The sequence below is a fragment of the Pinus tabuliformis genome, chromosome 6, assembly GCF_031772625.1.
Source record: "Pinus tabuliformis cultivar Carrire ecotype Pingquan chromosome 6, CPIR1, whole genome shotgun sequence".
Taxonomy (NCBI): domain Eukaryota; kingdom Viridiplantae; phylum Streptophyta; class Pinopsida; order Pinales; family Pinaceae; genus Pinus; species Pinus tabuliformis.
Window position 1 is genome coordinate 836728655 of NC_142292.1, and position 15753 is coordinate 836744407.

Consider the following 15753-nt stretch of genomic DNA (forward strand, 5'->3'; position numbering starts at 1 on the left):
ACATACCTGTGTAGTGGTAGTCTAATACCCCTTATATATTAAGTGTCCTAACATGGCATTATTTAGTAAAAGTATTTTATAAATTAAATAATAAAATTATTATTCAGATAATTATTTGTTTTAGTAGTTGTTTTTAGTGTGATTTTTTGAATTTTTTGGTGCTTGAATCCGGTGGAAAAATTTGATGTGAAATTTTAATTTGTGTTATTTAAACTAGTTTTTTGACTATATATATGGATTCAACACCTTGAAAAACCTCTGGGGCACTTGGATTGTGTAAGATTTACCGTCAAACTTGTGATTTCAAAAAATTCCTACCGTATTTTAAAGAAATTAAACTGAAAAACTCATAAAAAAAACCTCCAAAAAATAACACGTTAAATCAGATATGGTAGGGTTGAAATCAAACTTGTGATTTCAGCAAATTCCAACTGAATTTTAGAAAAATTAAACGGAAAAACCCACTAAAAAAAACTTTCAAAACTTCCAACCGAATTTTAGTGAATGTTCTAACAATCACTAAATCACTACCCAACAAAAAAAATAAATGTTGTTATACCTTTGATAGGAGGACTCTAGCACCTGCATGTTTATTGTCCCACCCAAATATATTGTCTGATTCATTAGCTCCTAATGAATGACCTTTTGATTGAATGTAATTTAGATAAGTTGGGTTTGCGTTGCCTTATGCAGCCAAGTAGCTCCCCAGAGTAGTTCATCCTGAGATGATCCAAAAAGCAAGTCAGTCATAAATCTTCAACCTCATCTAGCAGGCTAAGAATCAGCTCAAAATTTGACATTATATTTAACAGTACCACATATCCATAGTATGAGCAATAGAATGGACAGATTCAAGATCTAAGTGAGTCACTATAAGTTCCTATGTGCTTATCAGCAAAATCAAATACCTAAGAATCCCAAGGCAACAACGTCAGCTATGGGGATTTACAGTGAATTCCTACAATGTAAACTTAAAAGAAGTAACCATTTTACTACTTACCCTCATGGCAGTATGAATAAGTCATTTGGAATATGAAGGATCGGATTTGCGAAATACAACGGATGCAGTTACAAGTGCCATAGCTATTTCAACCTCAACATTTGAACCATGATGTTGGCTGTGAATTTTATAAATAGTGTGAGTTGTGTCAATATCTTCTGGCCTTTCCTAGCATTTGTGATTAGTGTTGGGATCCTCTACCTGACACAAGTTTGAACATTGAATAGATTTTATCCATAAGATGCAAAACAAGTGATGTATCTTGTATTGTTAATCATATAAATAGTGGTTATAGATACAGAGCATGACATGGGTTAGTTTGTAGAGAGTTGAACCATTGTGCACTATATATGCATTTACCTGGACATATATGGTGCTTGGATGCGCAGTTGCTTTCAGCAGGTTATCTATGGCCCAATGAATGGCATCCTTTGAGTTGGCTAGCTCACCACCCATTAACCCACCGAATTCCAAAACACTCCATGGCAGCGTTGTTGTGGTGAATGCCATTGGAAACCCAAATTTAACGTTGTATCCTGCATCATAGTATCCTCCAACCAAGTCCAGCTGCAAAATAAAAAAGGAAATAATCTAAACTGGAAGTGAAAAGTGGTTTGCACCTCTTGAGACATTTTGTCCCTTTTTACACTCAATAAAGACACCAAAAGAGAGACTGCTACTTCCACCACCCTATGTTGTAGAAGTAGCAATCTAGATTCTTATGTAATACATGGACCATTTAATTCCTGAACAATCGATATCACCTTGAGGTACGCATCTTCTCTTTGATTTTCTATATCTCCACACTCAAAAATAATGTGTAAGAATGTTTAGATTTGTTGGTTGTGTGTTATATTCTTTCCACAATTAGCATGATGCATTCGACGTTGTGCCAGGTGCAGTGCATCAGAAATTTTTTTATGTGGACCCAAGGATGGGGACAGACCCAAAGATGGCAGGTAGACCTACCCATGGTATTGTGATGCACGAGTTTTACACATGGTTTTGGGCATGATGGTTTTTTGCCCATGGTATTTTTGTAGATCTGGTCAAGGGAGCTATGGCAATGTTCTAATCCAGGGTTATGGATTGGGGTTTCTGAATGCTTCAGCATGTATATATATGTATTTTAACAAATTTGAAAAGAATATAATAAAATTTCATTCTTGTACCCCCAGTTTTTGGATCCAAGGGAAAATGTTTGTGTATATTTGTTTTATGTTCTCGCCATTGTATATTTTTCTATTTTTAAGAATTCATTTGCAAGTAATTTAAGTACAGGTTTAAAACCTACATTTGGTATCAGAGTTGTTTTGGCTACAAGGGGATTCCTTTGTTGCTGATGTGTCTTTCTCGGGCCTGTGGTAGACCCTGTTATAGTGGGAGATCTGCAGGATTGATTCTTGTGGTGAAAGAAGATGACAAACAATGGAAAGATAGAGATCGCGAAATTCAATGGAAAAAGTTTTGAGTTGTGGAAGCTTAAGATGGAGGATATCTTGGTGGATAAAGATCAATGGATTGCGGTAGATGCAGGTACTAAACCAATGGCAATGTCAGCAAAGGATTGGACAAAGTTGGATCAGAAGGAAAATAGAACAATATGGTTGTATATCTTAGATTCAGTATTGTTGAATGTGTTAGGGGAAGCTACAATGAAGGATATGTGGGACAAGTTAGGGAATTTATACCGATCTAAGTCTCTAGTGAATAAACTGTTCCTTTAGAAAAATTGTATAACCTGAGAATGAAGGATGGAGACTTGGTAACAGAGCATTTGAATGCCTTTAATATTGTGTTAAGCTAATTGTTATACGTTGATAAAAAAATTCCAAATGAAGATAAGTGCATCAGTTTGTTGTATTCTCTACTAGAATTATGGGATAGTCTGGTTGTTGCTATAGGTAGGAATACAACTACCTTGAATTTTGATGAAATAGTCTCATCCTTGTTGTCAGAGGAGATGAAACGAAAGATATGGAGAGTCAGAATGGATATGCCTTATTTGTAAGAGGAAGGTCTCATAATAGAAATATAAATAAGTCCTCAAGTAGGAGATCTAAATCTAGAGGGAGATTTAAATCTCTAGGAAAACCTGTAAAGGTATGCTGGAAATGTGGAAAAGAAGGGCACTACAAAAAGGACTGTAAATCAAAAACTCCTAAGAAAGGAAAGGGATCTGATGATGCTCCTTTTACAGAGGCGAAAACCATCTCAGATGAAGGTGGGGATGTGTAATTGGCTTCTTCTTGAAGTACACATTTAGAACATGAGGCATGGTTGATTGACTCAGGTGCATCCTATGGGGAGTGGTTTTGCGAGTATGATAAGTATGATGGTGGTGATGTCTTCTTAGGGGATAACGGGAAGGCCATAATCATCGAACATGGAAAATTCAAACTGAAGTTGCAAGGTGCAAGGATTGAAACACTTCTTGGTGTTCTGAATATTCCTACATTGGCTAGAAATTTGATTTATGTAAGCAAGATGGATGATGCAGGTGCAAAAACAATGTTCGAGAATGATACCTGCAAGATGGTTGGAGGAGCACTCGTATTGATGCGAGGAGTTCAGATTGGAACTTTGTACAAGCTTCCAGGTAGCGTTGTTATTAATGGGTACAATAATTTTGTGGTTCCTAAAAGTCGAGCACAAAATCTAGTGGTCGTTGTGTAGAAATTTAATGTGTAGATTCAAAATTGCTTATGAAATTTACTAGATCACAAGAATTGAAGCTACTCTACTATGGTTGACTTTGGTGCTCATGTTGACTATGGTTGACCATGTTAACCATAACTAACCATAGGTGACATGTGTTAATGTATATATTAATGTATAATTAATATTTTATCATTGTATAACAGACCTTGTCAAACTAGGTTGACCTAGTTAACTATGTTTGACCTAGGTCAACCTAGTAAACCTAGTTCAGATTGTGACAAAATTTATTATTTGGGAAATTTTGATGTCATTTGTTCATCATATTGCAACATCATTATTCTTTTTTATTTTGAAATGTTGTTTTTGTTGCTTTCATATTTCAATACTATCACATTATGACATGGATGGTTGATTGTCGCATCACTACAACAAAACCCTGTGATTAGCATCCCTTTTTGCTTCCTTTTTTGCATCTACAGACCATTTTTGGTGCTATTTGTGTCCATTTATCAAATATGGTGCAAAACTTGATGCAAAGTTTTCAACGAGTTTTGCACCAAGTCTTACATCAAGTTTAGCACCAGGTATTGTAATAGGTTTTGCACCAGATTTTACATCAAGTTTTATGCCATGTTTTAGGCCAAGTTTTGTGCCATCCTTTGCACCATGTTTTGCATCAAGTTTGGCATATAATTTTGTTTCACCATCTTTTGCATCCTCTATTGCATCCACTTTTTGCGCCTACACTTGCATCAACTTTTGCATCATCTCTTGCATCCTCTTTTGCATCATTTTTAAAATCATTTTTTGCATCCACTTTTGCATATTTTTTGCATCCCCTTTGTTCCAAGTTTGGAATCGAGGTTTGTGTCTAGTTTTTGCATCTAATTTTGCATCTACTTTTGTTGCATTAACTTTTACATCTTGTTTTGCATCCATATTTACATCCTCTTTTTCATCTGTTATTGTGTCCACTATTGCATCCTTTTTTCTTGTGCCATAATTTGCACCTAGTTTGACACCTCCATTTGCACCCTTTTTTGTTTCTAAATTTGTATCCACGATTGCATCCTCATATACATCTAGGTTTTCATCGACTTTTACATATATTTTTAATCCCTTTTTATATCCACTTTTGTGTCAAGATTTGCATCAGGTTTTGTGTCTTGTATTGCATCTACTTTTGCATAGAATTTTGTTGCATCAACTTTTGCATCATATTTTACATCCATTGTTGCACCCATGTTTACGCCCATTTTTACATCCCTTTTTGCGTCCTATTTTTCATCTTCATTTGCTTCTTTTTTTGTATCTATCATTACATCCACTTTTGTTGTGACACAATTTGTGCCATGTTTTGTACTTACTATTGTACCCACGTTTTCTTTCAATTTTGCATCCATATTCGCATCCTCTTTTGCATAAAACATTGCATCTTTTTTTGCATCCACTTTTTTGTTGGGTTTTGCATCTCATTTTGTATCTTCTTTTGAATGTACTTCCATTGCATCCATATTTTGCATCCAATTTTGTTTTTCATGTTGCACCCATGTTTGCATCCACTTTTACATCCCTTATAGCATCTTGTCTTGCATCTAAGTTTGCATCTTTTTTTTGTCTATTATTACATCCACTTTCTCATCCACTTTTTTTGTGCTATGATTTGTGCCATATCTTATGCCTATCGTTGCAACCCACAGTTTCTTCCACTATTGCATCCACATTTGCATCCTATTTTGTGTCCAAGTTTGCATCCAATATTGTTTATGTTTTTTGCATCCCATTTCGAATCTACTTTTACATCCACTTTTGATTCGTCCAATTTTGCAACTAATTTTGTGTTCACTATTGCACCCATGTTTGGCCCATGTTTACATCCATTTTTTCATCCAATTTTTCCTCCTTTTTGCATTCAAGTTTGTGTCTTTTTTTTTACATTCATTGTAGTATCCACATTTTTTTCACCACAATTCATGCTAAGTTTTATGCCTACTATCGTGCCCATGTTTTATTCCACTTTTTCATCCATGTTTGAATCCTATTTTGTGTTCAAGTTTGCATCAACTATTACATCTATTTTTTCATCCACTTTTGTGTCAATTTTTCTGTCTTGTTCTACATCTACTCATGTTGTGTCCACTCTTCATCCAAATTTACGTCTATTTTTACCCCCATTTTTTTTGTTCACTTTTGCATCCTTTTTCCAACACACATCATATTTTTTGCGTTGATGATATTTCTTATGACATTGAAAATTATGAACAACTAATGACAATGTCAATAATTATAATGATGATGATAATGAAGATGATGACGATGACATGAATTGTGATTGTTATGATAATGACAATGATGATAAAGACGATGAGAGTTACAATGACAATGATGATGATGATTATGCTAATGACCTTGGCCATTCTTCCCAATTTTTAAATGTTGTCATGGTCAAGACTCAAAATCATAATAATTATCTTTGGCGTCATCTTCCAAGTCATCATCATCTGATCATCATTATCATTATTTTCATCTTGGTCATCGTCAAGAATAATAATGGCATGAATGATGATTATGATGTTCATGATGAAGATGACAACAATTATGATAAAAACTATATTAGTTATGATGATGGGGATGATGACAATTATAATGATGATGATAATGGTAGTAATGATGATGATCATCGATCATCTCTAAAAAATAAAGTTGTTATTTTTCTTGCATATATCATGTGTCCTAACGACCCTTTTCGAGCACTCGCAACATTTTTTAGGTTGATGATGTTTCTTATGATGCCTATAATTATGAACAATTGATGACAATATCCATAATCATGATGATGATGATGATAAAGACATGAATGGTGATTATGACGATAATGAAATGATGACATTGATGGTGGTGATGATGGTGATAATGAAGATGATGACCCTCCCTCTAAACTAGGGAGGTACTCATAATGAGACAAAAAAGTACTCTCAAGTTGAAATATTCATATAAGAAGGGATCTGGATTGATAAGCATCAATGATGACTTACATCATCATAGCCAACATTGTCAAAATAGTATGGCCTTGACTAACAAGTTTATCTCTCCATTAGATCAGAGCACAATGTTGGGACGCATAAATTTGGACACCACTACCTCTTTAGGCGCTTACCCCACCAGGATGTTCACCAAGTATGTCCTCACATGATCATTTCCTAATCCACTATCATAATATTTGACACTAGGAAATGTCAATCCTCATGACTATTCTTATCTTGGATTAATGTACTTGACTTATGGCGATTAGTCCTAGTCAAAGTCCAAATTTTTAAAGAATATTGGTCCCAGATGTTTATCCAATCCACCATTCTCCCTACTAGTGTCTTTACTAGGCTTACAATTGTTAGTCCTGGCCATAGTACATGACACATGGATAATATGGTGTCTACCCTCACTCCCTCTCAACCAAAGAGGAGACATCCACAAGCATAAGATTTTCTCAAGAATACCCATCATTTTCATAGAGAATAACATCATTAATTTGTTTTCATCACATGATGCCTTTATGATTAAGCATTCATAGATTTGTGGCAAAATATTTCCCCTTTTGTCATTTGTGATGAAATAAAGTCAAAAAGTGAAAGCCAAAATCATTAAAGATACACTATATTGATTTATCTAAGTTCAAACTCTAAGGTTGGAGTGAAAATTCATGTAAATCTTATATCTACGAGTTGTGCCAAACTTATGAAAACCTTATTCCCTAAGTCCTATATTTAAGAAAATGAAAAAGAAAGAAAAATAAGGGCTAATGAATGATAACTCATGTATTCATTCCCTCTTTGGAAAATATATGAATATATACACTCCTAGTCACACTTGATCACATGTTTGTGATGGTTAAATCATGAATTCCTCTTTTCTCCTTGCATTTTCATTTCATCATTTAAGCACCTAATTTAGGATGTAGGGAATGTTTGTTGCCTAAGGCTTTCATGTCTACTCTTGGTTTACTTATTTCACACTACTGTCAATTTATGTGACGGAGTGAAATACATAAGTTTGTGGAGTTATTAGAGTGGTGTATTAAGTTAGTCACCACACACACATGTATTACATCTCATTGATCCACATATGTGGGTTGGAGACTCATTGCTTGACAACTTTAATGGAGACTACTTTATGGCTTTAATGGTATAGCTTACAAAATATCTTGTTAAACATTGCGATTCATCCTTTCTTTTCCTCGAGACACTTGATAATATTGAAGTCACTCCCAATAATCCATGGAGATGGGGAGTATAAATTACTTGTGCTAGAAATAGAATTGAGAAATAGAGGTTTTCCATTTGTGATATTGGAGTCGTAGACATTGGATACATGTTAGTAGTCCTCAATGTCAATTAACTAAAATTGTATTGTCATAATGTGAAAAGAGGTAAACATATTGGTAACCTTGATGTCTTGATCATTTCAAATAATAACCATTCCACCCAAGTATCTCTAAGCATCAATCAGTACTACTTGGAAATTCCTCCCCCATTTTCTAATTATATGAGGTAGAACCTCACTTAATATTTTTGCTTCTTATATCAACATTATTGATGGGTGCTTTGTGTACCATTTTTCTTTTAGGAGTCTTTGTTTTCCTTTACTATTGAGGCCCCTCATGTTCCATGAGACTATTTTCATCGAGAATTTACATAGAAAGGAAGTATAATGTGACTAAAAAAAACATGTCTCAAGATTTATGTGCTTGGACAATTCCACTTCATGACTCCTATATTTCCTTAACCTCGGACCAAATGGTGAACTTGATGGCCTTAAGGGAAATTGACCAATGAAAATATAAAAAAGAGGTGACTTTTGACTTTATCACATACAATTTAATATACTAAAAAAAAAATCCATAACAATTTCATCAATCAATGAATCATTAAAAAAAATATCCAAAACAATTTCATCAAGCAATGAATCATTGCATTATAAAATACAATCTATAAACATTTTGGGAACGTTTTGCTAAAACATGCTCAAAACCCAACATATTTAACAATAATATGGACAATAACACATTTTGATAAATTAAATAGCATATTATCAAGCCTAAAAAATGTCACTAATAGAAAACTATAAAGCATGCAACTAATGGAAGTGACCACTCAACGCCACCATAAGACAATTAATCTATTAAGATCAAGATTAGTGGGGACAAATATCTACAAAGGACAAAGGAAAACCTATTTTAACTTTATTGTTTTTTTAGCCTGGTTCAAGATTAACATTTCAAGATATCATGGAGAACATAATTAGTTTTATTACATTAAGAAAAACCAAGCACATTCTATAACTTAGCAAGGAAGAGATGTATAACACCCATGTCAACGACACAACACATGGCATTGAGTTACTTTTTTATATATAATTTAAACTCCTATCATAAAATCACAAATTTAGCATGAATGGAATGTTTAAAATCCATTTTTATAAAAACAAAATATAATTTTTCTTATGGAAAAAAAATACCAAAAACTAAATATATTTTTTTAGAAAATAAAAAATACTAAAACTAAATATATATTAAAAAAAAACTAAAACATAACCAAACTAGAATTTGAATTTGACACCGGAAACTCATATGGTGGAATGTGATCTCTTTATCCTCATCTTTAGCTTTTTCCTAAAAAATAAAAGCATACAAAAGCGGGAAAGAGCCATAAAGCATCAGGAAGCTTTTTCCTAAGCACAAAAGCATCTAAAATGTGGAAAAGGCCATTTTTATATGAGGAAACATTATTCACCCAAAAGATTTTTCCTAAATTGAACTAATGAGGAATTTGGGAAATCTTCATAGCCTTCACTTTCCTATATATTGGAGGCTTGGCCATTGAAAAAATGATGGGAATTCTTGTATTGTCACGCTGCTAAGATCTATCTTGAGAGGGAGAGTTTTGGAGCTATGAGTTGGGGGAGTTGTTGTTGCAACTACATCTGATTGTTGTAGCTTTCCTCCAACTCCTTTATTCATATAGATCAATTGTTCTTCCTTCCATATGTTTCTATTCATTCTTTACTTCTTCTATTTAACTAATGGATGTATAGAATTTTGGTTTGTATTTATTTATTCAATAATATTTATATGTTTATGATAGTTTCGATTATCAAGATATTATGCTGTGAAGGTTGATTTATTCTCTCTCTTATGTGTAGGACCAAGCTTTGGAGCTAGCTAGGAGCGCTTCCTAGCTATACTAAAAACTCCAAGAAGACTTGCATGCGAGGACTCACAAGAATTCATTCTCTTTTTCTTAATCTATACTCTACATCTTGATCTACTAAGAATCCTAAGCCTTAGAACAACCTTTTTCTTAATTGGTTTATCCTAGGTTTCCGGGATAAACTGAGAGGTTTTTATTTTCATCTAACCGTGCATTAAATCCTACAACAAAATGATATTTAGAAACTTTAATATATTTCACTATGTAAATGAACTTAGTAAAATGAACCCATAGAGGGGGTCATAAATGGAAATAAAAGTAAAACTCTAAACAAGAAGCCAAAAATGGATTTAACCATGGATGCAAAATTGGGAGTAGAATTTGATGTTAAACTAGTCATAAAAACAAGATGCAAACAATGACACAAAAAGGGTTTTAAAGTAAAATCAAAAAATGGTGCAACACTAGAGACAAAGAAGGGAACAAAATAGGGAATTTGAAAGGATACCGAATTGGGCACAAACAAGGATGCAAAAATGGACACCAAAATGAGGATTCAAAAAATGGTGTAAAATTAGGAAGAAAAAAGGATGTAAGAAAAGACACAAAACAAGATGCAAAATGGGACTAAAAAAGGGTGAAACCAAGGATGTCAAAAATGATGCATAACTAGATGAAAACTCAAACTAAAATCTAGGTGCAAAATGAGATGAAAATATGGACACAAAATGTGGCAGAAAAAATGATGCAAATTTGGACATAAAAAATGGTACAAAATTGGACACAAAAGAAGAAAAAAGGTGCAAAAATGGGCATAAAAATGGCTCAAATTTGGATGCAAATTGAGATGCAACATTGGATGTAAAATGAGGTGCAACAAATCATTCAAAACTTGGTGCAAAAACAAATGCAAAAGTAGACAAAAAAATGGCTCAAAATTGAACGTAACAATAGACACAAAATAAGATGCAAAGGTGGATGCAAAATATGGTTCAACATAGGATGCAAATTTAGATGCTTAAAAGGATGCAAAATTGGATGCAAGAAATGGTGTTAAAAATGATGCTAAATTGGATGAAACAAATGATGCAAAATTAAATGCAGAATATGGTGCAAAATAGGATGCAAAAAATGGAGATAAATAAAACGCAAAAGTCGATGCAAAAAATTGTGCAAAAATGCATGCAAAATTTGAAACTAAATCAGATTCAACATATGGTGCAAAATTGGATGGAAAAAATGGTGTAAAAAAAGGGAGAAAAACTAGCACAAAAATAGATGTAAAAATAAGTACAAAATTAGAAGCAAAAAATGGCATAAGGCTAGATGTAAAAATTGGCACAAACTGGATGTAAAAAAAAGGCACTAAATCAGAGGCCAAAGATGGTGTAAAAATCGATGCAAATTATGACACAAAACTAGAAGCAAAAAATGCCACAAAAGAGGAAGAAAAAATAATGCAAAAATAGATGCAAAAAATGGCACAAAACTAGAAGCAAAACCTGTTGTAAAACCAAATGAAAATCTTGATGCAAAATATGATGCAAAAAATGATGGAAAATTTGGCGTAAAAAAGATTCAAAATTTGGTGCAAAAAAGGACGCTTTAAAAATTGTACAATAGAGCCAGATTTAGCGCCAGACTGCTCATCCCAATTGAGAAAAAAATGCAATAAAATCTGGTGCTAAATCTGGCGCAAATTCCCTGTTTTGTTGTAGAGCATTATGGGATTTTTTGTTGTTTGTCATGATGCAATGTCATTTCTTGTTCATTAAATTACAAAATTGTTTAATGTTTATCACATTGCGATGTTTGTTGTTCAACACATTACGGCTTTGCTTGTTTGTCACATTGCAACATTGTTTATTGTTTGTTATATTGTGATGTTGTTTGTTGTTTGTCACATCGGGAATAATATTAAATTTATTTCCCATGGTGACTATGGTTGACTTTGATTCTCATGTTGACAATAGTTGACGAATCAACTATAGTATAGTCGACCATAAGTAACATGTGTTAATGTATAGATTAATGTAGATTTAATATATTATCATGTGTTACGTGTGAATTAATATCTAAAATAATGTATAAACTAACATATTATTAATATCCACTATTATTTTTTACACATTTTAAGATTTTATTTCATAAAACAATACATGGTTGTACATCTAACTTTTTCTTTTTTTCTTATTATATCTACCTTCCATAGATATATTCTAATTTGTTTAGAGTCAAATTAATTTAAATTTCAATTAATTAATTTAAATTAAAAAATTATTATATATAATAATAATTTTAATATATATATATATATATATATATATATATATATATATAATTTTATTATAATTTTCTAATTTTTCTAATTAATTAAATAAATTAACGTGAATATTTTTAACTCGATTAAAACTATTTATTAACAGTTAAAAATAAAAAAAATTAATATTTTTAATCATCTCTCACGTAAGTGTTGTCCTTTTACATTAATTTTGTAATCATTCACTATCTGAATGACATGACCATGTGAGAGGTTAAGCTTATCTCTATCCATTGGCATAGTCTAAACATGTGAGGAGACCAAAATTTAGTCTTAATGGATATTAATCACCACAATCATAATTAATTCATTATAATTATAATTTTCTTAATATTTTATTATAATTTTCTAATTTTTCTAATTAATTAAATAAATTAATTCATTATAATTATAATTTTCTTAATATTTTATTATAATTTTCTAATTTTTCTAATTAATTAAATAAATTAACCTGAAAACACTATTTATTAATAGTAAAAAATTAAAATTTTTAATATTTTTTAAATCATGTGCCGCGTAAATGCTATGTCCTTTTACATTAAATTTTGTAATCATTCACCATCTGAATGACATGACCATGTGAGAGGTTAAGCTTATCTCTATCAATTTCATCTACTTTGAGAAGGCATGGTCTAAACATGCGAATTTTTGGAGACCTCGACATGCGCAATCGCACCCCTCCGGGCCCCGACGAACCTTCCAAACGCCGGCAACGTCTGCCACCTGCTTTTTTCGACCTCCGTTTCCGTTTCATGAAGAATTAACGTCCGTGTCCGACATATTACCCCCGTCACTATATGTATGTGCGCCTCAGAATATCGCGCTCTCAACCGCCACCATATCCGATTTTAACATTGTTAATTTTTTTTTCAAAGAAAAAAGGCGTAATATTATTAATATAGAAAAATAAAATTACAGGTCGTAAATTGCAGATAACTCAGCATCACTGAGCCAAAAGCGCAAAAACATTCAAAAATAAATAAAAATTGATATACAATGAACGGAAAATTAAATTTCACTTTTATTCTTCTCAACCTTGCGCCAACCTCTTTGTCGCGCCAGCCTCTTTGTCGCTAAATAGTAGTGACAAGAGCTCAACCTTGCGCCAGCCTCTTTGTCGCTAAATAGTAGTGACAAGAGCTCAACCTTGCGCCAACCTCTTTGTCGCTGAATAAGGGCTCATCAGGCCGAAAAATATCTTTATCTAAATATGAATGGGGTAATAAATGTATCCTCTTGTACCCATTTGGTTCTAGTTGCTGACCCTTTAACCAATAATTAGAAAAATATCTTTATCTAAATATGAATGGGGTAATAAATGTATCCTCTTGTACCCATTTGGTTCTAGTTGCTGACCCTTTAACCAATAATTATTTGTAATAAAATTTTATTGTTGAATTTGTAAAATACTTTTATGGGATAGTGCCCATTTTATGAAGCTTAATAAAATAAAGGCTATTAGACCACCACTACACAGGTATGTGATATCGTCTAAAGTAAGCACACATCTCAAGGAACTTAATTCCCTACCATGTGTATTCATATGCCCTAATAATTTAAGGGTTGAATGTTTTTAAGACGGTGTTATATCGCGAAATTGATTTTATATGTACATGTTGCGTTCAGATTCATTACTCGTTTTATTTTCGGCATGAATCAACCCATAAACATTAAGTTTAGAACATGTTACCTACATTATTCACATAATTTTAAATTAATTTAATATTTATTAATTCTAATGACTTATACTTTATAATAATATTTAAAATTATACATTAAAACGAACCAAATAAATTATTATTTGCGGCCGGTAGGATAACGCAATGGGTATGGGCTGATTTGCAATTAGTTAAGTCAAATATATGTTTGTTTTTTTTTTAATATAATATAATATAATTATATTATATTATTGTATATTTTTTTAATTAATATTTATTTCTATTATTATTAAATAAGAATATATATATATATATATATATATATTTTTAATTTAATAAAATTATATTATATTATATTATATTATTTTATATTTTTTATTAATATTTATTTCTATTATTATTAAATAAGAATTTAAACAATATATATATATATATATATATATATATATATATATATATATATATAATTAATTAATTTAATAAAATTTAATTATATTATTTTATATTTTTTTATTAATATTTATTTCTATTATTATTAGATACAAATTCAAACATTTTATTGTACAATACATTATAAATTGTGTGTTTATAATTATTATTTTCAAGTAATACATTTTATTCATTTTTATCATATCAATATATTTTATAAACTGATAATTATATTAAAATATATGTTTTATAAGCTAATAAATATATTAAAATATTTTTTAATATTAATTCAAATTTTAATAAATAAAAATATATTTTTATTATTATATATATATATATATATATATATATCATTTTTTCTGGGTTAAAATTTAAATTCAAATTTTAATAAAATAAAACATGTATTTTTATAAACTAATAATTATATTAAAAGAATTTTTTTATTAAATATTTTAGTTCAAATTTAAAATATATATATATATATATAATTTTAATTGGGGGAGACAACTTTGACTTGTATAATTAATGTAGTTCAAATATAAAGGCACCTATAACATATTATAGTATTTTAAAGCTATGTTCGCCTTGCCACTAATTTGAATTCAATATTTTTACTTTAATTTAGCTATTTTTAAACTAAATGCTAAGACTAGCTATTATGTAACCCCTACTTTTAATGATTTTGAATTTTTAAATATTTGTATATCATGTTTGTAATTACGAAGAAGATAGAAAGAAAAAATAATAATGTGATAATAGTTTTTATTCATTGACTTTTCAAATATTTTAGTATTAATCATATTATTATATAAAGACTATATATAGATGGGGATTTGGATTGATTTATATATAGAAAATTATTATTTTGTTGTCAATTATTTATTGATTAAATTTTATCATTTAACAAATATTTAATTAAATAATTTTTAATTTTTATTAATTTTATAATAATATAAAAAAATTAAAAAATAAAAAATTTAAAGACAAAAAGTTATAGGTTTTTACTATTCTTAAAACAATATTTAAATTTCTTTACAGATAAATTAGAAAATAATATTATTTTTTAAATAATTTAGATATTTTAAAACTATAAATTATTTTATAATAATATAAAAAAATATTTTAAAAATTTAAAAATGAAAAAGGAAAAAGTCAGAAGGTTTTTAGCTATTCTTCACACAATAAATCGTTTTTTATATAATGGTTATGTCTTTACGTGTAAAGAAATTATGTTAAATAACATTTGAAAGACAATAAATAAAAACTATTATCACAATATTATTTTCTCTTTCCATTTTTTTAATAATTACATGATGATATACACGTATTTAAAAAGTCAAAATCATTGAAAATAATTTTTTGGTTTGGTTTAATGTATTATTTTAAATATTATGATAATTATGTAAATAATGTATGTATAATTACATATTCTAAACTTAATGTTTACGAAATCGATTTCATCATTTAAAACCGTCTTAAAAA

The 15753-nt window shown here is 30.4% G+C and overlaps 1 pseudogene; it reads right to left on the minus strand.

Annotated features, from left to right (window-relative positions):
• LOC149261466 (endoglucanase 3-like) overlaps positions 1 to 15753 on the minus strand; it is a 52483-nt pseudogene that overhangs the window by 23436 nt on the left and 13294 nt on the right.